The sequence below is a fragment of the Podarcis tiliguerta genome (assembly GCF_965153285.1).
Source record: "Podarcis tiliguerta genome assembly, chromosome: 2".
NCBI lineage: Eukaryota > Metazoa > Chordata > Lepidosauria > Squamata > Lacertidae > Podarcis > Podarcis tiliguerta.
Genome location: NC_139535.1, coordinates 31,468,335 through 31,494,517, shown reverse-complemented (window position 1 = coordinate 31,494,517; position 26,183 = coordinate 31,468,335). Strand labels below are relative to the sequence as shown.

Genomic DNA, 26,183 nt, shown 5'->3' with positions numbered 1-26,183 from the left:
ACTACATCTGTTCTTAGACAAGGATAGTCTGAACATGGTAATCATGCACTGGTAACCTCAAAACTAGATTATTGCATTGCTGCTCCGTATGTGGGGCTACCTTTGTGCCTGATCAGGAGGCTCCAGCTAGTGCAAAAACACTGTTGATGGGGACAGACTCTTGCCAGCACTTAACTCCAGTGCTCATACTGGAGTTGGTTCAAGTTTCTTGTATAAATTTACAATGCCCTTAATGATTTGAGTCTAGGATACCTCAAAGACCACCTGAACCCTTATAACTCTGCTCCTATCAATCATAAATCTGTAGTTTGTCCAGGTCAACATACCTTTACTCTACCTTTTCTTCCCCTGAACTACTTTTATTGGCTCCACATCGCTTTCACAGTCTCTTACTAAGGTGTTAAAAATACCATGCAAATAATTAACTGGTGCAATTGAGCATTTAACACCACACCTGCAACGTTTGTTAGCCATGAAAATTTATAGTTTAATAATGTAATATGGCACATGATAATGTGAAATATACAGTTCTGTGAGGGAAACAGCTGTAAATTTCCATGGCTAACAAACTTTGCAGGTGTGATGTTTTATGCTCCATCACATCAGTTAGTTATTTCCATGATTGCTAGCGCACCATAGGAGGCCACATGGTGAATTCCTTTGGAAAGTAAAATGGATTCTCAACAACGCATCAAAAGAAAATCACCAGCACTGTTCCTTCATTTTTAGTGCTATTGTTTCAGATTCAATGAGAACTCGGGGCTGTTTGAAATGCTGCATGTTTCTGCAGATAAAGTACATCCATATAGGGAAAACCTTTAGACTAGAATATGTATAATTACTGTGTTTGTTTCCATACATGCAGTATCTCTACCTCTCCCTGTATGTTCCACTCCAGGAATTAAGATTGGTAAAAGAGACAATGCTGCATAGTGTCCCACTACCAGGAACTTATACATCTGGTTGGCAGGCAAGGCTGGACTATTCTGTTGTGGAACCCCTCACCTGTGAAACCTGGTTGGGGGCCTAGGCTGGTGGTTTTTAGATGCCAGGTTAAAACTTGGCTATTCATTCAGGCTTTAGGACAATAGTGTCACTATTATTTTGAGATTGCATTAAATGCTGTTCTTGTTGCAATTTTCAAAATTGTATTTTTTCGGTTTCGCTGAATTTTATTGTTACCTGCCCAGAGATCAGTGGAGGTGGAATGAGCTTTTAATAGTCTAATTAAATAAATAAAATATCTCACAGGACCAACCCTTCCATAAGGCATGCTGAGCCTCTTTGCTCATCTTGGGAATGGTGGCAGAATGAGCACTCACTCAGCCAGCATGGTGTAGTGGTTAAGAGCGGTGGACTTGTAATCTGGTGAGCCGAGTTCACTTCCCCACTCCTCCACATGCAGCTGCTGGGTGACCTTGGGCACACTTCTCTGAAATCTCTCAGCCTCACTCACCTCACAGAGTGTTTGTTGTGGGAGAGGAAGGGAAAGGCAATTGTTAGCTGCTTTGAGACTCCTTAAGGGGTGTGAAAGGCAGGATATCAAGTCCAAACTCCTCCTCCTCCTCCTCTTCTTCTTCAGCTACCCACCTGGAACAGCAGTTCTACCATCTCCTGTCCATCACATGCTCTGGTTGGCAAATTGTAATAATCCACTATGCAAGAATGATCATGTATTCTCTGCCACTGCTGCTCAAGATCCTATGGCAGATGTCTGCCTGCTCAGATGCTCCATAGTGAGCCAAGCACCCTGCTGGGCTGGGAGCACCTTATCAAGCAATGACTGCAGGTAGGTCACTTTCTCTATTAAGTGATGTGCACAGCCACTGGACTTCGAACAAAAGAGACAAAACAAAGGGAGATGCTACATGGTCAAGCAGCCTATCGCTCATATCAAACTAGCTGGTGGTAGTCATGGAGAGCTATTGTCTCACGTAGGATCTCAAGGCCAGTGACCACTGTGGAAATGAGGAAGGTGGAATGGATGGACCTGTGGTGTGATCCAGGAGGGTTCTTCTTTTGTTTTTAGCTATGCTGTGAGTTTAAAGTTAAAATTGAAAGTCCTTTCTGTACCACAAGCAACATTCACTGCCACATTTCAAGGAGCATTAGCAATTTTCAATACACGACCCAATTCCATCCTCATTTCCATCATTTGCCAGTAAATGACTAGAAAATCTACTGTGAGGTGAATTGCTCCTTAGATATTTTCTTGCACATTCTGTGATTTTGTTTGGCATTAAAAGGCTTTTAAGATGGGTCAAAATGGAAGAAAACTATTTCAAAATATAAAATATTATTTTAAAACAGTATTTGATTTTAGCTTATTATTTCTCACCACTCTCAGTTTTCACCTGGCATCTTATGATTGTATATGTTCAGTTTTCAATAGAAAGAGTAGTAGCAGTAATAGAAATGGATGTGAAGTGACAATGAATGATTTTGGTTCCTAATTATTCATTGTACCAGCATCAGCAGCTGAAGTACAGGAAGATTGTTGGAGTAGATTGTCGGTCCCCTTTAACTCACAAAAACTCATACTGAAATGAAGGGATGTGGTCTTCTTTCTTAAAGTGTGTGTTACGATGCACAGGCCCCATTCCTAATCTCATATAAAGAGGTTTCTCCAAAGGCATGGTTGAGATGTTTGAACATTTTCAGTGTAAACATTTGCGCTAGAAGAACATCCATAGGGATCAGATGAAAGGTCCATCATTCTATTCTCACAGTGTCCGGAAGAACAGAAAAGTTACATGACTGATCCAGTGACTGGAGCCAGTGACTGGAGCCAGGGTGGAATCACCCATTCACTTACTAGCCTGCCTTCTAACCCTGCCCTGTTGGATCAGATGAAAGACCCTTCTGGTCCAGTATCCTGTGGGCAACCAGGTGCCTTTGGGAAGCCTGCAAGCAGGACATGAATGCAGGAGCACTTGCCCCACTCGTGAGCCCCAACAACTGGTATTCATAAGCATATTGCCTCCCACACTGGAGATAGAACATGGTCATTGAAGGCAGTAGCCATTAGTAGTCTCATCTTCCATGAGTTTGTCTAACCCTCTGTTAAAGCCATTAAGGTTGGTGCCATTCTGCTAGTGCAGCAGGCTTTGTGTGGAGTGTAGCACAACATTCAAGTCTGAGGGGGGTTTTGCACTTGCAAAAAAATGCTGTGTGACCTGATGTTTCTATACTTGGCGACAGTTAAGCTTGTATGCTACTACTTGCACTGTTGCTTGCGCAACAACACCAACTCTCAAACTTCGTGTGCTAAGATTACATGGGATTGCAACCAAAATCCAGTTCAGAAGCCACTGGTAAAAGAATTATGAGTCACTTAGTTCTGCTTGCATAAGCTGTTGTATGATGTGTTAGTATGGTGCAACATAGTAGCATACTAAATTTACAAGGAAGTAGAAATATCTTATTTTTGTGTTCTGTAAAGGGGAAAAAATCAATGTCATCTCCTGGGTGCCTTGTCCGACAGGTGAAGACTACAAATATAACAGAAGATCATGCAGGGCTTTCCCCCCCATAGAAATTGTCAATAGAAACACAGTGTCTACTTTTAATATAAACCATTACACTATCCATTGGAAACTTGCAGTTACGTATTGCAAAATTTACCAGGAAATAAAATATAGGATCACAGAATGCAATGAAGTCCCATTTATCCTGTTTTCATACAGTGCCATCTTTCTAGCATAACAGAGGCAATTATGAATGAAAAATATACACAGACATCATAATAAAGCACACAGTGAACAGTGGCATCTAATGAATAGCAATGAGGGGCTGCATGCATTCTTATCATTCATCTGACAACATCCAACTGGTTGGTACTCAGCAAGTGTGGTAGTCAACTACATTTTACTCAGAGTAGAGCTGTTGAAATGAATTAGGTCTGCTAAGTTACATAGGTCTACTCTGAGTAAAAGTTAGTTGGATGCCACCCACTTATCCCATGCAGAAAGCACTCCTGCCCCCCGAGTTCTCACCCACAGTTTCTCTGCATTTCTAAATCAGCATGTCAACAGAGGCTGTCCTGGAGGCATTTTTGCTATTTAACAAAATATGACATCCAATTATATTTGACATTTGCATGCTGTTCTTGGGTCACCAAGGGACAGTATTATACATGGTGAAAGGTGATCCATGATTAACCTGCTAGCATATTTTTTTTTTGTGGTAGTGTTGTTGGGGTACGTAGACTTGGCAGCTCCAAACTTGATGCAGAGGTAGGAGTGGGAGATGATATGTGCTTAAACCTTTCATTGGGACCATTTTTGTGTTCAAAATGCCCCCATTTGCTTTCACAGCTTTGGAGGTAGAGTGAGATTTGGGGACCTCCTTTCCTCAAATGCTTGGAGATCAGTCCTATGGTCACATGTACATCAGCCCTCTTCTTCTTCTTTGGCGATCACTCATAGCCAAGTAAGATTGTCTTCCATAAACATGGTTTTAACAGTGAGTCTGTAAGTGACTGTGGAGGCCAATTCTGGATCCACACGTCCTTCCACAGTGGGGACATTAGTTTCCGGGCGGGAGTTGATTATGGTGTGGATTTGCCAAGTGTGCCTTCCTCTTAGCACGTTTCTCCCTTGCATCCTGAGTTCAAGTGTCTTCAAAGCCCATGACACCTTTGGTAAAGGCTGTTCTCCAGTTGGAGTGCTCACAGGAAAGTGTTTCCCAATTGTTGGTGTTTATACTACATTTTTTTAAAATTTGCCTTGAGACAGTCTTTCAACCTCTTTTGTTGACCACCAGCATTACGCTTTCCATTTTTCAGTTTGGAATAGAGTAGTTGCTTTGAAAGATGATAATCAGGCATCCACACAACATGACCAGCCCAAAACCCACATCCATAATTTGAGCTCCATATATAAATTTTATAGAATTTAACAGACCTCAGCACCAGAGTTTGCTATTCTAATGCAATTATACAGGCTAAAGATACACAACTCTCTCAACCATTCATCGTAAGGCTTCATTTCCGACCTTTGATCTATACATGTCCCAGTTTTCCAATATCCTTCTTAAACTGTTGTGCCCAGAACTGGACACAGTATTAATGCAGCAATCCACATATGCCACTCTAAGTAATACTTTGCTAGTGTGGAAGTTCTTGGTATCTGGCTGTTAGTAACATGGTTTAACTAGATTTGCATCTTATCATATCAGGCAATTATAATACCTCTAATTTCTTTCATTTATTTTAATTTTTCACCCTTGTTCCTGAAGTATAGCCTGCAGGGTTGTAAAAGGAATTCATTTTTACACAATGTAAAAAACAAGGGTAACCGCACGTTACCACAAGCCATAATAAATCATAAGATTGGGTATTATGGATGGATGCACCGACCTATTTTCATGTCATTTTTGCATGTGTCTTTTGCGTCTCTGTCTTTTCCATCATCTTTCCACATTAATTTGAGGTTATTTTTTTTAAAAAAAAATCTGCACAAAAATCCCCATTTAAATATGCATTAATGAGTTTTCACTCAAAATATGCATTTGAAAACATATTTAGATGTGTTTTTAAGCCAAGGATTGTGTTCAAACATTCTGGAAGTGCAGAATTCACTGTGTGGTTCTGATCCATGCATCAGCCCAGGAAGGTACAGATTAGGACAATTAGTATTTGAACTGACAGAGCATCCCTATAAGGTGCAGCAGGTAGACAGTCTTCTTGTTTCTTCCTTCATTATTTCACAGAACCTTTCAGGCCCTGTGGTGGTGGAACGTTCATCATGGAAATGTTCTAATTCAAATTGACACGTGCTCATAAAAGTCAAGTAAAAGAGCCATTAATCCAATCCCTTGACACAATGACTCAGACTTTACCAAAGAGGAAGAGACAACCAGACAAAGTCCAAGGCAACCCTTTAGCCCAGTAAGACTTAAGATTCATCAAGACATTCATTAGTTCTGATAAATAATTTATATCAAGCTCAAATAACTGATTTTTTTAAAAAAACTAAACTCTTCACAATATATAGCTGTTTGCTTTTTTTTCTTTTATAGGGAAAAATAAATAATCTACCATTGCAAAATGCACTGCTGAGACTCATAATCACATATGCTATAACTCCTCACACGCTCTAATAATATTAACTGTAAGAACCCCATCTATAAGTAATGCGGGGACGTGTACTTCCATTGTGGTTCAGAAATGACTGGACTATAATTTTAAAGTTTTGCTACATTAGGTGTGCCTCAATTATTCATGCAATATATTTATGTATGCTATTAATGTTAATGCTTTGTTTACATATCTTTCTTTTTATTGGCAACCAAGAATGATGCAGTGAACCATCAGTATGACAGATCCTAGACTGCATTCTCACTCTGCTATTTTACGCACACAGAGAGAGAGGGGGGGGGGGAGAGAGAATATATATATATATGGAAAGCATACTGGGGAAAAGCAATTACTGGCAATCTGGTCCATAATTGTATTATAATGACGAGCTCAGGAGCAGAGCTTAGATGGCTGTAGAGTCAAAATGGGAGAACTGGAAGCAAGAGGGTTGCAGAAGTAGAAAACAGCTGGAGGGGACCTTGAGGGAGTAAATAGTCCCCCAAATGACCCAATGAAGAATGAGCATTATTATTATACCTGAGTGTCTGTTGGGGCAGGGAAATGGAGAACTGGGAGAGGGGGGGTGAAATGGAGCATTCTGAAAGTAGGTGTAGCTGGCTTGGTACTACATTTAAAAGCAGCTCTACCCCCTGTAACATTTTGTTGCACATTCTGCAGCTGTTCTTTAAAATGGCATTAGTCTTATTGACTGCTTAACACTCTGTTTCATAGAGTAAAAACCAGGAAAGCATCTTATGACATCTTTGTTGTTGCTTCGTGATAAAACAAAGGTATGTCAGAAAAATATGGTCTAGTACTAAGTGGGAAACTCACCCTTTCAGGTGGTGCAATGGGTTGGTGCATCTGTCTGCTAACCAGAAGGCTGGTGGTTTGAGCCCACCCAGGGCAGAATTCTTGCATTACAGGGCATTGGCCCAGATGACCTCTAGGATCTCTTCCAACTCTACAATTCTATGATTCCTATCTATTCCCCTATTTGGTTGACCTGTTGTGATTGACAGGTCAAGCTTATCATCAGGGGGACTTATTTTACCAGGGATCTCCAAAACTTGCTTAAGAATGACAAAGGGGAAAGGGATACACTACTTCACTACTGCTGTGTCTACCTCGTAATCAGAGGGAATAATTTTACCCATAAGGCAAACCCCGTTCAGTTTTTTTCATCCCAAAATTTCAAAATCTGCTTTAAATGTGACTACCATAAAAGCCCCTGAACAAGACTCCTGTCTGCCAGCACCACTGACTTCCATGTTCCTCTGTGTATGTAGCTACAAGTCATGATGACTGTGTGCTACTTACACTATCAAATGTAATATGCCTCTGCATATCAGATGTTGGAATCACAGGTTGAGAAAGCACTGTTTGCACTCAGGTCCTTCTTGAAAGCCATGCGGTTGACCACTGTGGGAACAAGATGCTGGACTAGATGGGTCTTTGACATGATCCGGTAGAGCCCTCTCTCAAACTAACCTATTTGCCTGCAATTTGGTAGCTTTCTTATGCAGGAGCATCTCTTTCATGCTTGCAAAACATTTCAGATTAAGTGAGTCCCTTTAAAGCATTGCTAGGCAAACTAAGGTCCAGGGGCCAGATCTGGCCCAATCGCCTTCTAAATCTGGCCCATGGACAGTCCGGGAATCAGTGTATTTTTACATTGGTAGAATGTGTCCTTTTATTTAAAATGCATCTCTGGGTTATTTGTGGGGCATAGGAATTCGTTACCCCCCCAAAAAAAATATAGTCCACCCCCCCCCCAAGGTCTGAGGGACAGTGGAGTGGCTCCCTGCTGAAAAAGTTTGCCATCCCCAAACAGTGATTTTCTGACTTTTTGGGGAAATCACTGCAGCCATACTGGCAGGATCCATGCCTTCAGAAAGGGCAAGCTAGCCTGCGAATAGACCATCCATTTTGGGTGAGAAACATTATAGAGGTGTCCATCATTGAAACCCTGCACCTAGTTCCCTGCAATTTAGCAGGTTTTGTCTATGAGCGAAAGGCTAGTGTGACTGCAGATTTCATCCATCTCATTAACATGGGGGGGGGGGGGGAATTACAGCCTTTTAAAAAATTCACAATACTTAATTGGGAGAAGGGACACAAAGTGAACTCACACTTCTGAGCCAAACTGAGCAGCCTCCAAATTGATCTGAACAGCACTGGGCTCTTTTACAAAGTTCCAAATTGGGGTTCAAACTAAATATTGTGGCTGGTGCAATAAACTCTCTATTTCTTTATGCAGTGGTTTTGGACTAGGCGACCCCTTGGGCCCCTTTCCAACTCTACAATTCTGTGATATATTCTGAATTTGCTCTGACATTCCAAGCAGATTCTGGCATTCAAAGCAGGTTTATTTGGCTAAAATGAATCCCCACCTCGCTGACGAAAGACTATACTGTGTCTCCAGCACTGACTGAAACATGAACCACAAGAAGATTAATTTAAAGCACTTTGCCAATGTCAAATGCTGTTTTCATAATAAGGTGGCAAACTGGTTTAGCAATATTGGCTGGAATTAGTGGTGAACATTTAGCAAAGGAGAAGTGTGCACGGAACCAGCTTTCTATGTGCCTAGCAGATGGCAGTTCTGCCAAAGATGCACATTCATATCCATACTATTCAGTGGTACCTCGGGTTACAGATGCTTCAGGTTACAGACGCTTCAGGTTACAGACTCCGCTAACCCAGAAATAGTGCTTCAGTTTAAGAACTTTGCTTCAGGATGAGAACAGAAATCGTGCTCCGGCGGCGCGGCAGCAGCAGCAGGAGGTCCCATTAGCTAAAGTGGTGCTTCAGGTTAAGAACAGTTTCAGGTTAAGAACGGACCTCCGGAGCGAAGTAAGTCCTTAATCCGAGGCACCACTGTGGTTCCTCTGCATGCAGCTTTTGGTGTGGGACTGGCTTCATACAACTTTTGATGTGTGTTAGAATATATATATATATATATATATATATATATATATGCTTTCGTAGATTTTCACGGGTACAGGAATGCAGGTTTTGGTGTCCTCGGGTGTCTTCCCGTGTAAAAGTTGGGGTGTCTAGGCGACGTTTCGACGAGGTCTCACTCGTCATCTTCAGGCTGGTGCTTCGTCATCTGGTGAAGCCGAAAGCACCAGCCTTTCGTCATCTGGTGAAGCCGAAAGCACCAGCCTGAAGATGACGAGTGAGACCTCGTCGAAACGTCGCCTAGACACCCCAACTTTTACACGGGAAGACACCCGAGGACACCAAAACCTGCATATATATATATATATATATAATGTCCAGAACAAATAGATGTTTTATTTGCTTTAATTGTCTCAATTAAATCTGGACTGTTTCTATTGTGAGCATGCTGCAGAAATTCAAATATATTCAAAATCTTAGTAAAACTTTCCATGGAAGATGAATTCTAGGGTGTGTGTGTGTGTGTGTGTGTGTGTGTTTGTGTGCAGATGAAGTTAGTAAGTATTGCCTTGTGAATTCTACTGCAAATTTCCCCAGTACAATGACTTTTTTCCCCTGCTTGAAAGGCTATTAGCTCCCTCTAGTGATATCTGTTAGGTCTGTAGCATCATTATGAATAATAATTGAAAACTAAAGTGTGAAGAGTCAGTCACTTTGTACTGTGTCATGCATAACAGGCCCAGCCCACCCATGAGGCAAGGTGAGAAGACTGCTTCAGGCAGCAGGATTCACGAGGGCAGTAGATCTCTAAGTCAATCTTTCTTTCCCCCTGGTTACTGATGTAGATCTTCCCTCACCCCTTCTTCCCTGGTAGGGAGAGGGATGCCATTTGGGGAATCTGCCTCAGGTGCCAAAATGTCTTGCGCTGGCCCTGATGCATAAGATTTGGTTTCACTCACAAAAATGAAGACATGGGGATGTTTTAACTGAGGGCCAGATTATACTATACACTGGTGGTCTATGACTGAAGAGAGTCATGTGAATTTTGTTTATATTTTAACCAGAATGCAGCCATAGCCCTCGGCTAATTCGATCGGAGAAGCAGCAAGGATCCTGGATCTTAGGCATAGAAAACCAAAGACAAAGCTCATTTTGCAAATGGATTTTTCAAAATGTGAAACAATCTTAAAAAATGATTAAATGCTATATTTAAGACAAACACACCTGCTTTTATTGCCCAGGAAGCAGAAAATGCCATCAACTTCCATAGTGCTAGCAATTGGAAGAAGAAAACTATTTTCCTAGCTTTCTGCAAAATAAGCAGAGAATAAATGCAATATTAACTTTTAGAGGTCACCCTGCCCCTCTTGCATTCATATTAGGAGACTGTCCATGGCTGCAGAACTGGGTGGAGAAAAGAAGGCCAAATTTGTGTTGTTGTTGTTGTTGCTATTTAAATCCACACACAGCTGCTTCCCTTATGACATGCTCTGAAATCACAGCCGCAAATCTTAGTTCTGTGGTACTAAGCTGAAGAGGCTCCAAAGGTACAAATCATTCTCAAAACCAGAAGATAAATCTTGCAGCCCTGATGAAAAACTACCACCTTATTTCCCTGCTGGTAAATATGAAAATGGAACAGGCATTCCTAAATGGCTGTTTTGTGACTTTGTTGTGGTCAAAGAAGCTCTCCTGAAGCTGTAGTGTCACCTTCTAAAGGCAAGGGAAAGAATTTGGGTAATTATGACAACATTCCCTGTGGTCATCAAGAGAGATTAATGTTCTTTTGTCAAGTCCCTGGCAGCTTCTCAGTTGCCTGGTGATAGGCCCCTTTATGTGTGTGTGCATAATAAATTCTCCATTGCCTCATTCCTGGTTAGCATCATTAAAATCCTGAGGGCCTACTTAAGTTAACACATTCCTGGTTCTTTTCTCATTCTTATAATCTTCGCCCCATGCCTTTGTGCACAGGCATGTCATGATTGGGGAAAGTGGATAGGTCAAGGTTTCTCTCCCTCTGTCATAATATGAGAACCTGGGGTCATTGAGTGAATTGGAAAGGTGGAAAAGTCATGGCAGGCAGAAAGAAGCACAGCTGCATGCAGCACATAGTTACAAACTATAGTTAATAAACTCCTGCAAAATGTGTTGATGGCCACCAACCTGAATGGTTTTAAGAGGATTCTATAATTACATAGAAGTTAAGGCTATCAGTGGCTACTAGTCAGATGGTGATATTCTGCCTCACCTGTCTGACCCTTTGAATACCAGTTGCTGAGAATCTCTTGTGGGGAGATGGATATTGCACTCTGGCTCTGCTTGTGAACTTCCCACAAGCTTCTGGTAGGCCATTGTGAGAAGAGGACGCTGGGTTTTTTGTATGATCAATCAGAGCATGGTTTTATAGAAATATTAGAAGACAGCCTGGAAAGTGAATGGGTTATCTCCCCCTAGCTCCAATCATTGGATCAGTAATATAATTTTTGTTCTTCATTGCCACACATCTGAAAGGTATGCAGAAGTATAATCTAGCAAGCATTAGGCTCAATGAGACCACCGTCACCCAGGAAGAAAGGATCCTTCCTCCAGGTCCCCTTGGACTGTTCAGTCTCTTTGAGAGATTGGTTTTGGTAATCCTCTCTACACCATGCCAGTGCTTTATTCAATGCCCACTTTGTCTTTCTGTCATTCAGCCCTCCAATGAACTTGTCACCCATGACATACTGTATTTTTCGCTCTATAAGACACACCAGACCACAAGACGCACCTAGTTTTTGGAGGAGGAAAACAAGAAAAAAATATTCTGACTCTCAGAAGCCAGAACAGCAAAAGGGATCACTGCACAGTGAAAACAGCAATCCCTCTTGCTGTTCTGGCTTCTGGGATAGCTGCGCAGCCTGCATTCGTTCCATAAGATGCACACACATTTCCCCTTACTTAAGAGGGAAAAAGTGAGTCTTATCAAAATACAGCAAAAAATACTGTATTTCTTTGGGGGAAAGCCCTTTTTTTGTTTTGACAGGTCTGCCAGGATTAGCAGATGTGGTGTTCCTAGCAGTAAAGAGGAGTAGACAGTGGCTATGGGGTGGTGAACAGGCAGAGGTGTTCAGGCCAGGTGGCAGAAATCTCCTACCAGGTATACCAGGAGACTTCCTAGAGGCAGCTTGGGGTGGCCCACAGGTCTATCAAAGGGAAGGAAGGAGAATCTATCCATGTCATGATGTTCTGTCCTTTGCAAGGGTGGACACAAAATTTTCACATACACACCACATGAGTAAGGTACCAGATGTCTACCAGGTAGCAGATACCTACCCAGTCATCCAGGGTTCTAAACTGCAAGGAGAGCCTCCATGTATACAGCAGGTTCTTCACTTCAGAAATTGGCCTTCCAACTCATGGAGGCAGTTGGTGACAAGGGGGAAGTAGCGTAGTGCTCTCACTCTCACTTGCCTGTTAGTTTTAACTCCTGAAGAGGTTATGGAAACTAGGAATGTGGCCTTACACATAGTCTCAGGATCGCATTGCAAAACACAGAATAACTTGTGTGTGTGCATGTATGTAAATAAAACTGACTGCAAAGCATGTACATATATGCATTTTTTCTGTGTCTTTCCAGTGCTCTTGTCCAAATAGGCAGAAGCATCATATAGTGGAACAACAGTTTAGTTTACTAAAATAAGCTTTTATGCTGGTGATCATTGCTAAATTTACTTTGAGCAAATTTATTGATTGCCCAGCACTCCCTGATGCAAGGTTCTCCTGTATTTGTATTGTCTTTCCTAAATATACTAAAGCATCATATAGCTAAACAGCGGTCCAGTTTACCAACATTGACATTTATGCTATCCAACTCTTGCTAAAATTGCCCTGAGTCATCTGAACTAGCTGCTGATTAGAATCCCTTCACTTATCCCCCTTCACACTTCTCCCTCATTAAATGTGGTTCTATTTATCCTTGACCTTCTCTATTGCTCTTTTCAAGTGTCTTTTGTTGTTCAAGGTGTGATCTATTGTGCAGATATGCAAATATCGTGCACTATACAATGTGTGAACTCATTTATAACAGACAGGCAGTATAGCCAAAAACATTAACGCTTATCACCTACACAATGATTGCTACTTACCGCCTTGTATAGCCAAATACACATTTCGATGCAGATTAAATATTTTGAGAACTTTACATACACAGCTTCCATGTCCTAATATTCTTTTTTTTCTTCCCTTGGGCCCATCAAAATCTCAGACCTGTAGTCTCTTAATGGCACAGCAGCAGAAGTGAAATGTTTGTGGGAGATGCAGCCTTATATAGCTAGCATGTTTAGTCTAGTTAAATGCATGAGAGGGTTAAGACCACAGAGTAAGCTGTTGTTGCTAGACTTGACCAGGTCATGCCTCCTCATCTCCAGCGAGGAGAAGTTAGGAAGGTTCTTTGTTCGCCTTCTTTCAGCTGTTTGTTCTCTTTCACCATGTGAACCCAATCAGAGAGGGCACCTGAGCTTGATCATTCCAAGTTCAGACCACATATTCAGAAATTTTTACCATTTTTTTGTAAACTAAGTTTTTCTACCTGTTTTTCTTGCTGCTGAATGGGAAAATGCATGACTCTGGCATTTGATGAGTTTGTAAGTAAACTTCTTTTAGACCTACCAAACTACACTACTTTGCTACGCTCAAAGCTGAAATAAAAGTGCGATTTCACAGCATCTCCTTTGGCTGTGATACTTCGCAGGCAGTGGCAGAGCTTCATGGTCTGGCACTGGGGGTGGAGAGCAGGAGGGGGCGTAGCTGGTGAGCATCCTGGGGGCGTGGCACGCTGCATGCAGGGGCGTGGCACCCAGCGCGGGGGGAGGCAGCCGCGATGGCACCTCACCGGGATCGTGGTGCTGGGGGCGGTGTGCTCCCCTGCCTTCCTCTTCCTACGCCAGTGTTCACAGGTGCTAGGAGTATCCTCTTACAATCTGATCATATCCATGTTTACACAGAAGAAAATGGCATAATGTTGATTACCATTTCAGACTTACACTGAGTAGAAGCAATCCACCCAATAGGGTGAAGCCACATGGCTTGCTCCCTGACAGTAGGCTTATTGGGTTAAAAGAGGGAGAGGTGGTTTTACAGTGTCATGGTAAATGCCTGAATGTGGGTATAGCATTGCACACATGTCAATGTGCATGCACTGACAGCCAGTCAAAGATGCGGAGGTATCATTAAGCTTTACATTAATCTATCTGCATCAGTAGTTTGGGGCAGGGGGGAACAAGCACAAATCGCACAGTGACGCAGTATTCTTCCACAGGAACATTTTTCTTCTGAGGCTGACTTTTTTTAAAAAAAACTTTTCAGTCATAAAATATTTTAAATTTGTTTGTTTTCCAGATTTTTTTTAACAGGTTGACATTGATTCTTTGTTTTGCTTCCAAATTGAATTTGATTTTGAAATGCCGAAATTTCCCAGGAGATGTCAAGTTAATTTTCAGAGCAGCTGGCCATCATGTGCGTAGAATACGTAGCTGAAACAGAATAATAGGAATGCCATAAAGAAACTGATAACAGATGATGGCTCCTTTTCATACTTTGTTCTTTATCCTCTCGTTGGAAAATCAGCCTACAAAACAGATCTAGAAGGGGCATTTTTCCATAGAACCCAACTATTTTATGAAATACACATGCCTATACTTTCAAAAACATCCTATAAAAATTGATTTTCAAGGCAAGATGCCTTCTAAATGGCAGTGCATGCAAAAATCCTGGAAACCAATGACCCTTTGACCTTCTCTGTCAAATGCACTTATTTGAGTAAATTAATCATCAGTCTGTCTCAGCTTGATGACTCATTAAGCTTACCACAGTGAAGAAGCAATTTACTTTGATATTCTACAAGCCACATTATTTATTCACGGCCTCATAATAGGGAGAATAGGAATAGGAAGAAACATGGAATGAAGTCGAATGCAGGTGCTGTTTTGTGATAAAAATAGAGAAGTGTCTTACCTAACTAATTAAACCTAATAAGGACAAAAACACTGCCTTTAGGGTGCCTAGAACTGTACAAATTCAATTTTCTTGGATGCAGAATTGATTGGAAATTGCTGGGTAACAGGACTGAGGAAGTTTGATATGTAACCTTTGGTGAAAAGCATAAGATGGAAAAAAAATATTGAGTCCTACTTGAATTAGGGCAAAGACCCACAAAATCCAGGATTCTGTTCTTACACTATTCGCTTACCTGGTCCTGTGGTGGTTGCGGTCCATCGGTCCCTCCCGGGGGGGGGGGCGGCAAAATGTTCCTCATAATGGGCAGCCATTGAGGGCTTACTGACTCCTAAGATTTCATTCAAGTTGGTGCCCCTGAGCACTTTAGAATCTGTACAATTACACATGAAACTATAACTTTCTATAGGAGTCCAACACTGTGTAAACAGCTCAAATTCTAACACGCCTGTTATATTTGCTTTCAATATGTAGTTTGCTGTACTCAGCTTTTCCTGGCATTCAAGTTGTACAGAACTAGTAGCGGCCTCGGTATTTTCAGTTGTGGTGTTCTGGATATCTGCATATTTTCCGGTACCTGGATATTTTCTACCTCTTTTGAGACAGACACGTTGGGTGCTGCTTGTACAATGTCTGATGAAGTAGTATCTTCAGTATGTGTGTGGGCTTCACCAGCTGTCTTCTGCTTTTTGAAGTAGTTGTTGATACCCAGAGCAAAACAGAGAGAAACAGCTCCGCTTCTTTGCTTTCTTTCCTTAGCAACCTTATATAGAAAACCCTTGTGCCATCCTGTCAACCGTCAACCAATCAAAAGAGTGGCGCTAAGTTTCTTTTTCCACAAGAAAAGGGTGTTTGCCACTCATTTCCTGAGAGCCTTGTCAGTGCTATTGGTTCCTGTTCTTGGCTACTAACCCCCACCTGCCTCACAAAAGGCAGGGCTGGATCCAGCAACATCATCAAGCTCCTCACGTGCTCACAAAAGGCACCCCAACTCCTTTGTTCATATTATACTTGTATTTCTGCAAATCTTGTAGCACTTGCAGAAGCAGCATCATTAGATCAGAACAAGCAGCATCCACCTGAGCTACCTGCTGGCTCAGGAAGATTCTGCTACCCTACATGATCTTCTTAATTTAGTTCAGATTCTGAACTGTCAGTTGTCCAATCCAGACATGATTGCACATATTCCGCCCATCTCTATATTTTTATTAACTGCACGTGTGAACTTGAAGTTTCACACAGATGCAGAGCAAAAACTTTGCTCAGGTCAGGCCACCCTGACCAAGCCTTCAAATAACAACAACAAAATTTCTTATTTTCTTGGGCATTTTAATTGTATGATTTATCTCCCATGCCTGGTTTCTGCTGTTCTGGTTTCTGCAGCAGCTGGTTTTACTGCTGTTGTTACTTTATTATGGTTTTCATTACCGTGGCTGTATCATTGCATAAGCTGTTGTGGGAAGAGTTTTGGAGAAATCAATCAATCGATCAATCAGACCAGTGTTTATTTTTCTTAAAAAATGTTTAGGGGTACTCTCATTTTCCTACTCATATTGAAATTCTGCCCCTCAATGAGGCCAAATTAAGATTCACAAAATCTTTAGGAGTATGCGTACCCCTGCGTACCTCCAGAAAAAAAGCATTGAATAAGACTGTAACTTGTAGAACGTGGTGGGAGGATGTGCCTCCCCCATACCTTTATTTTTAAAGGACCTTTCACGTCTTCAAAATGGCCTTTATATAGGGTTGCAAACCTTTGCACCATTCCCTAGACAGCCACATGTTTTGCTCTGTGAAAGCTGGTGTCCATTGTTCATAGTGCAGGAAGAACAACAGGAGCCAGATCCTGTTGTAGAGCCGACTAGCTTTATCGCCATCCTCCTCATAACTAAACTTTGCAAAGATTGCCCCCTAGACTCATTATAAGTAAGGAAGTAGGCAGGTAGGGGCTGACTGAGGTTGCCTGAGCAGTGCTCAACTTGCCCTCATTGACCTGGACTCCCCTGGATTTGCTGGGCAGGGGATAAGTGTTTTGTTCCCTGTCCCTAAAAGACAAAAGCTTTATCGGTTGATTTCTGAATCTCAGAAATCTGGAGCGCAGAGGCCAATCGGGCCATTTTGTTTTCTGTCAGGTTTTACTTTCTTTCCACTAGTTGTCCACCCTAGCCTGGAATAGATCATGCATTGGCAGCAGAAAGCAAACACATCTTGCGGAAGTTGTCTGCACAGCAAGCAGTAATGACAAAATTATCTAGAAGCCTCATACAAAGAGGTCTTACCACTTGCTACATGATGGCTGAAAAGAAAATCACCTAATGTCTCATTGAGACCATGGCGCTCTTTCACCGGTGAATTATTTGACAAATACTAATTAAGGTAAAGTACATTTTTGTTTACAGTGAAACCAAATAAATGTGTATGCCTTACGTCCTTTACAGACAATGCATTCTTCATTTTCTTTCAAAGTGCTGATTCTTTTTATCCTCTCGATGCAGCTGGCTTGCCTGAAAGAAAAGCCTGTAAACAATTCCTACTTTTCAGCATCCACATTTTTATTTTTATTTTGCACTGGAGGGAAATGTGTACATTGGCTTTGCATAGGGAGCAGTGCTTCCCCCCCCCCTTTCTAGAGAATTTTTTTTAAAAAAAAACACAATGTTGTGAGGAAAACTGCACAAACATTTATATATGGACGTGGCAAAGTGTCATTTGAAAAACAAACAAAAATGACATTTTACACTGCTTATAAATGCTTTTTAAAAATGTGAACCATAACGTATATATTACATGAAAAACTAAAGGTACAAAACACAAATGAAATCCATGGGTTGTTATTTTATGCATCCCTTTAGAGGTGAATGTACCAGCCACTTTTGCCTCTGACTGTGTCCATCCCTGGTATGTGGCCCTTAGAAAGTCACCCAGAAGGAAATGTGGCCCTCAGATTAAGAAAGTTCCCCATCTCTCCTTTAGAGATTTTCATTTAAAGCAAGGGGCACTGTGAAGATTAACATGATCATGTCCCAATCCCTCCTCTAGCATAGTATCTGTCCTGTTGGACTGACAACTGTGACTGTTAGAGGTTCTAGTTAAATATTAAGACTTAACTTCCTAATTTTTTCTAGACATGGGCTATGCCATCTTATCAGGGGCCTTGCATATTAACCATCTGCTTTCAACACCATTTGAAAGAATGTTTCAACTCCAGTCTCTTTCATCTGTATAGAAGCAGCTTCCATCAATGCAGACTCCCCTGTGGCCAGTAATACATAGAGGTTTGAACAAGTGATTCACAAGGGGAGAGTGATAAGATACAGGCGTTTGCCTGCAGTCTTCCAATAATTCCTTCCTTCCTTCCTTCCTTCCTTCCTTCCTTCCTTCCTTCCTTCCTTCCTTCTCTCTCTCTCTCTCACTTTCTAATTGTCAAGCCCCCGAAGTAGCATTCAGTGAAACTACATCAAACAATATTATGATGGTAATAAAAATGATATAAAAATTGAGCAGGAGTAGCTTGAAACATAAAAAAGAGCCATATAGCATACTTTACTGTTTAGAAACGCGTTATTCCAAACCAACGATCTCCCTAAACAAGGGATTCTTCCTCAGCATCCATCCAGGAAACAAAATGAGAAGTGGGAGGTGAGCCTCCAAGTAGAAGGAGCTCCAAAATCTGTGTGGAACAACTGATAAATCTATTCACAGTTCTTGATGGTGATGGCCCATTTATGGAATTCTCTCCCAGGTAATATTTGGCTGGGACCCACATTAGATGTCTTTCATTGTCACCTTTTTGTATGAAGCGTTGGACCCTAGAAGGAGTGCTGCTGAGAGTTATGGTGCTTTATATCTTTTTATTTTGTTACAAAACTACAGAGAAAAAATTTCATCATGATATATAGCATAATACATAATCAGAGTATAAAAGATGGGAAGTAAAGACTACGTTAATATTTGTTCTTAGATATCAACCCAAAATACTTAGCCGTAGTTGACCATGAATGACTGGAGGACTGCAGGCACTTGCAATAAAGGTGTACTATGTATCTCGAAACTTGACTGACACGGTTCTTTTTCTTCACACTTTTAAGTTTGCGCATTAACTTATCTGTCTGTGCAAGTTTCCAAACCTGCTATAAATATTTGTTGCTGCTGAGTTATGGTAACTGGCCATAATTGTGTGGTTTTAAGTCTTAAAATTGTACTAGCTGTTTTATGTAATTTTATATTGCAAACCACCTTAGGTCCTTGTTCAGAAGAAGGGCAGGATATAGATATAGTTATATAGTAGATGATAGAGATAGAGATAGAGATAGAGATAGAGATGATAGAGATAGAGATAGAGATAGAGATAGAGATAGATAGAGATAGAGATAGATAGATAGATATAGATGATATAGATATAGCTAGATATAGCTAGAAAGATGAAAAATGATAGATAGATAGGTAGATAGATGTATCCTGTATATGTATAAATAAATAAATATAAATAAATAAATAAATGATATGCTGTTGTCATTGCTAATGGTCAACCCACCCCTTGTAAATGGTGAACTCTGACACAGGAACATGAGGTCATTTACCTCATTATTTGGGGTGCACACAGCACCAATGCACACCCTTAATACTTGGGGTTTGAAAGATCCTTGGACTGGGCAGATATATGAGAGGCAGCTGTAGGACAACTGCCTTCCTTCCTTGCCCTAGGGAACTGAGTGCCTCATCCGTGACCCTCCAAGTGCTGTTGGCCTGCAGTTCCCATCAGCCCCAGTCAGCATGGCCAGTGGTCAGTGATTATGAGAGTTGTGGTCCAGGTTAGCAGCCACTCCTGCCCAGGGGGGAGAGCTTCCTCCTTACTTGCAGGAGCTGCAGTTTAGAGAACTGGTAGCTCTGCTCTTCTTAATGAAATTGTGGGCTCGGTTAAATTTAAAGAGGCACCATGTTCCCCCCCGACTCAGGGACATCTACATCAGAAAGCGCTATAAGTAACTGGCAACAGTGCAAAAGGGAGGGCTCTTGGAAGCAGCACTTGAGCTGAAGTCTGCCAAATGCAATAATGGAAGGCTGCCTTTTCTTTACCCACGTTACTGTCCATTAAATGCCTTCTGGCACTTCATGTCAGTCTAGAATACTTAATTTGTTACACTGGCCAAGCATTAGTAAAGTCAGTGTTTTCTTTCTCAATTTGCCAGACGCCACTTAAGTCACTTCAGTATTAAATCATTTCTTACAAGTTTATCTCGGAATATGGCTGTTTCAACAGCCAGTGGGCAGTCAAGTGCCTTTTTGCCGAAACATCTGGATAAAGGGGCACGCACAAGCTTGTTATTTATTATAGAAACTTAGAGAAGTTTTATGAGTCTTCGTGGGAGAAGAGAATATCCAGTATATCATTAGACTTGAGGAAAAAGTTGTGCTCTGCACTGAATAAAATAAATCTGAAATTAAAATAAGCCGAGAACTGCAGCCAGCACTGTGGCTCCATCCATTTATCAACGGTGTGACTTTTCATTATTACAAGCCCCCTCTTTGCATGTTGACATTTTCTGTGGAGATTTGGAACAAATCCATCTAAGACAAGTAAAGTTCCGTAGGGATGGATACATCTCATTTCCCATTGGTCATGTCACACCCATCATGGTGAGTTACATCGTGCCTCAGCTTATTGTGATTAATGAGTATTCACCTGAGGTGAGGCATGTCCTCCTGAAAAATAGTCTGAGGGAGGTGGTGAACCCTCACCCTGCTTGTGGTCTCCCTGTAAGGGACTGTGTGTGTCAGGAGCGAGCCAGCAGTAAATCACACTGGGGAAATTGGAGTGAACTCGCATTAGCAAAACCATGATCGAGACAGGAGTATTTTGAGGATAAAGTCACTGAACTTCAGAGTGACTTTGACTCCACACTTGTTGCAACTCCAGTTGCTATTGAGGATATTTTCTGTGATCAGTTCCACCTTATGCGATTATATAAGCGATTATATAGGCGAACTCTGGCCCTCCAGATGTTCCAGCAGGAACAATGGCCAGGGATGATGGGAATTGTAGTCCCAAACATCTGGAGGGCCAGAGTTCACCTATGCCTGATATAAAGCTGATGCTGATAAGGAGCTGGAAGCAATGTGCCCGACCACATTACCCCCTCGAGCCCTGTCCTTCCTGGCCAATTAAATTCAGCAGAGAGGGCTGACTGGTTGGGTCCAAGGTGTGCTTGAACTTCATTGTGTGAGGGAGTGGTCCCTGCTGCTTTGAAAATGTCAGTGGTACAACCACTTCTAAAGAAGCTTGCTCTTGAGCCTTTGGATTGGAGCAACCATTGGCCAGTTTCAAATACCCTATGTTTGGGGTAGGTGGTGGAGCAGCTGCAAGCATTCTTGGAGGACACAGATTATCTAGATCCATTCCAATCTGGGTTTGCGCCTGCCCACAGAACCAGCTGCCACTGGCAAAGAGGAGGCAATTCTAATGGTCTGGAAGAAAAGCAATAGGTTGGGCTGGTCGAAACAGCTTAAGGCTGCAATACAACAACAACAACAACAACAACAACATTTTATTTCTTATACACCTGCCCATCTGACTGGGTTGCCCCAGCCACTCTTGGCAACTTCCAACAAAAATACAGAAGGAAAGGAAGAAAAAGAAACATTAAAAAATGTCTACGAACGTGGCCTGTGATCCTATGCTAATGCAAATGTAACAATTTCAATAATGTAAACCCTTCATAGAATAGGGCCGTAAGTGTTGTGGGATCCAAATCCTGAGGCAGTCTAATTTTTCCATCTTTGTAGAATACTAAATGTGTTGCCTGGGCAAAACATTATGACTGGTGGAGAAATTCATTGGATCATAGAATTGTAGAGTTGGAAGGGACCACAGCAGTCATCTAGTCCAACCCCCTGCAATGCAGGAATCTTTTGCTTAACGTGGGGCTCGAACAAACTACCCTAAGATCAAGAGTCTCATGCTCTACCATCTGAGCTATGCATAGTTATATGGCATGTGTAATGGGTGTGTCAGACCTTTTGCATGAAATGTGTTTTGGCCTTGCTTTGTTGTTGTTTAGTCATTTAGTCGTGTCCGACTCTTCGTGACCCCATGGACCAGAGCACACCAGGCACTCCTGTCTTCCACTGCCTCCTGCAGTTTGGTCAGACTCATGTTTGTAGCTTCAAGAACACTGTCCAACCATCTCATCCTCTGTCGTCCCCTTCTCCTTGTGCCCTCCATCTTTCCCAACATCAGGGTCTTTTCCAGGGAGTCTTCTCTTCTCATGAGGTGATCAAAGTATTGGAGCCTCAACTTCACGATCTGTCCTTCCAGTGAGCACTCAGGGCTAATTTCCTTAAGAATGAATGCATTTGATCTTCTTGCAGTCCATGGGACTCTCAAGAGTCTCCTCCAGCAGCATAATTCAAAAGCATCAATTCTTCGGCGATCAGCCTTCTTTACGGTCCAGCTCTCACTTCCATACATCACTACTGGGAAAACCATGGCTTTAACTATACGGACCTTTGTTGGCAAGGTGATGTCTCTGCTTTTTAAGATGCTGTCTAGGTTTGCCATCGCCTTTCTCCCAAGGAGAAGGCGTCTTTTAATTTTGTGACTCCTGTCACCATCTGCAGTGATCATGGAGCCCAAGAAAGTAAAATCTCTCACTGCCTCCATTTCTTCCCCTTCTGTTTGCCAGGAGGTGATGGGACCAGTGGCCATGATCTTCGTTTTTTTGATGTTAAGCTTCAGACCATATTTTGCGCTCTCCTCTTTCACCCTCATTAAAAGGTTCTTTAATTCCTCCTCACTTTCTGCCATCAAGGTTGTGTCATCTGCATATCTTAGTTGGTGTTGCTTAGTGTAGTGCTACTGTTTGGAAAGTGGATACATGCCAATTATTGAATGCAAAGATCCAACGGCATCTATCTAACACTGTCCACTTGGTAACAGCTGTGCTTAAAAACAGACTTCAGCACCGAAAACAAAGTACCTACATACTTAGAGTTACAACATTAGTGTACATTCTAGGAACGGCTAATTTATTTGATACATGCAAGCTGAATACCCTCCAAAAGGACAGCCAGGATAATTATCCGAAGGTGCTGTTTGCATGCATCCATTGCAAAGCTCTGGAGGCAGAAGGAAGTAAAGTAGCTGGAGGCATTCTGCTTGCTTAACTGACCAGCTCCCTTTGGATAAAATGGCTGAAGTAGGCAGTTAACAAGTCTGCCAATTCTGGGGGAAAAAACCCCAAACCCCCCAAAGCACACATTTATTATTACTTTCTCGTGTAGCTTTGGGCAACACTGGGAAAAATCCCAGATATATAGCTTGAGTTGTGCTTTACACTTCTTTTTAAGAAGAAAACACTTTGAAGATAACTGCGTAGGAACTGTTAGTCGAAAACTTGAGAATTCACAGCTATTGGCCAGAGGGCATATTGTAAGCCTAGAAAGACCCGTGGAGTCTTCTTCAGAAATCTGGCAGACTAGATGCACACGTGCGTCACATTATTCCAGCTCTGCTTCAAATAGTCCTAAGCGATCCTTTTCTTTAACCGTCTACGTCTTGGAAGCAGGACAGATTTGCGATGAAACTCCCCAGAAATGTCTGTGTTGTCTCTTCAAATGGCAAGGAAGTAGCAGCTGCTATTTGAGGAAATCATTATCCTTTGGCTCATCTCTCCTCCTCTCCCCACCCCACCCCTTCTTTCTTCTTGGTCTCTCGGCTGCCATCCAAGACAAATCTGTGATTATCAAAGGGAAGGGAAATCACTGACAGTGGTTAGTTTTATCTTATCTCTGAGGAGTTCTCTCTCATATATACAGGTCTCCTGTTTCACATAGAATGATTCCTTGAAATAAAAAATTAAATAAAGATGTTGTGTTTGCTTGATTGTTGATCCTATACATTCAGTGAGTACTGGATTATGATGTGATTTTTACTTTTGTACAGTAGGATATTATTTATTTATTTATTTATTTATTTATTTATTTATATCCCACCCATCAGATAGTTGTTTATTTCCTTGACATCTGATGTGAGGGTGTTCCACAGGGCAGGCGCCACTACCGAGAAGGCCGTCTGCTGGTTCCCTGTAGCTTTACTTCTCACAGTGAGGGAACCGCCAGAAGGCCCTCAGAGCTGGACCTCGGTTTAACGATGGGGGTGGAGACTCTACTTCAGGTATACTGGGCCGAGGCTGTTTAGTGCTTTACAGGTCAGCACCAACAGTTTGAATTGTGCTCGGAAACGTACTGGGAGCCAATGCACCTGGTCCTTCAGGGGCACAGTTATCCCATTCAGGACTAGGGTGTCCTCCACACCTGCCCATCCCTTGTCCCCCCAAAACAGTACTTCTGTCCTGTCAGGATTCAATCTCAATCTGTTAGTCACCATCCATACTCCAACTGGAGGATAGGTTTTTTTTTACACAGATACACCCCTCTCTCTCCTCCATCCAGGCAGGCATTCTCAGAGTTCAAGGACATGCTCCAGCCAGGTCAAAAATACTCAAGCAGGATTCATATCAGGGCTAATGGGAGTTTGCAGCCTGGATAAGGTTCTGAGGGCCAGACAAAGACACCTAAAGGGCCACATTTGGCCCTGTGGCCTGAGGTTCCCCATCCTGGATATAGTGGTAACTGGTGAAGAGTATTGAGGCCTTCAGGGATCCAGCAAGCATTTATTACAAATCCATGTGCCAAAACCAACACAATAACATATTCACAAAAATTACGAACCTACGAAGATATATTAAGCTACTGTATACAAAGGCAGAGTCCTGGCCCTTTTCTTCTACCCCAGCTTGACAGTAGCATCCAGTACTGCTACCGTCACAAGCAGAGATGGAAGAAGAATGAGGACCCCAACACGCTCCTAAGACAAAGGCATACACTTTTTAATGGACAGCCCAATAACTCAAGCACTGATGATGAGAGACAGGGTGGTGACATTTCTCGAACGTTTCCCATACGGAAGGTTTCTTGACTCTCTTGTGAGATTCATATTAAACCAGGTGTTTGAAATGTTTGTTTTCTGGTATATGGTTAAACAGAAGTTTCACCAGAAGATGGTGTATTTAATAGAAGGCTTCCACAGGGAGTATGTTGGGGAAATGTCACCTGGTAGTAACTTTCTCCCCTTCAAAAATGGTTCTGCAAATTTATCTAACATAAACACAGAAGATCACAGAAGTGTAGGGAGGAATGTCTACATGCATATCTACTTGGGGGAAAGTCTGGCCATTCTCAGTGCAGCTCACAAATAAATGTACATGGTTTTCAGTCTCAGGCACTTCAGTTGTGCGTGTGTGTGTGTGCATGTGTCTGTGTATTTGGCAGAAAGAAAGAATGTTTTAAATGAATAAATAAAACCTCACCATAATGAATACCATTACTGACCAAATCTACCAATAGGTTACTGTTATGATTGGTGTCCTAATTTCCTACAACATTTGTAACAAATATTTCTAATTAGAGCTGTCCACATATGGCTTCCCCAAAATGTCTAATATATTTTGAGCCAAGAAATTGCAATGACAATTTCACCAAATTTCTCCAACAGTTTTTGGGGGGATATGACTCCCCATTAGCTGTTACAATAACACAGCTCCTTCCTTCCATCTTGTTCTGCTGTTGCAAGGGGAAACAGAGAATATTTGATGAAAATTTTGCAAGGTGGCTTTGGGGGAAGCGGGGGAGGCAAGGTGAGAATTTTTTCTCTCTCAAAACAAAATATGTTGGCTATGACTAATTTCGCTTGTTAAGGAGGCAGAATCAAAGAATCTCTACTTAGGATTTGCCCCAAGTTGCTTCAAAACTTTCACATGATTAAAAGGAGAAAGTTATTGAATCTTTCCTGTTGCCAGGAAACTGCCTCCTTGATATTTACCTTGTGAAAGCATCTTCCTCTCTTTGTATTTGAGCAATAGATGTCATAGGATCAGGCCATGATGGTGGAAAGGTTGTATTTATCACCAGAATTGTTTGGGCTTATGGGATTAAGGGCTCCGGCTGAGAGAAGGCTTGTTGGTGAAGGTGTTTTAGCTTTTATTGATGTCAGTGGCAAGCTGCTGATCTTAGCATTCATGCCATTGTTTAATTCTAATTATTCCTTTAAACTTTCTCTGAAGTTTTTATGGCCTCTTTTCAGTTGCAACGACACCTTACATTTGAACATTACTGTTTGATATCAGCCAACCTGAAAGAAGTTATGGCC

The 26,183-nt window shown here is 41.8% G+C and overlaps 1 long non-coding RNA gene across 1 annotated transcript in view; it reads left to right on the top strand.

The window, feature by feature from the left end:
- LOC310671185 overlaps positions 1–26,183 on the top strand; it is a 917,602-nt gene that overhangs the window by 185,011 nt on the left and 706,408 nt on the right. The gene's annotated exons all lie outside the window — the stretch shown is intronic.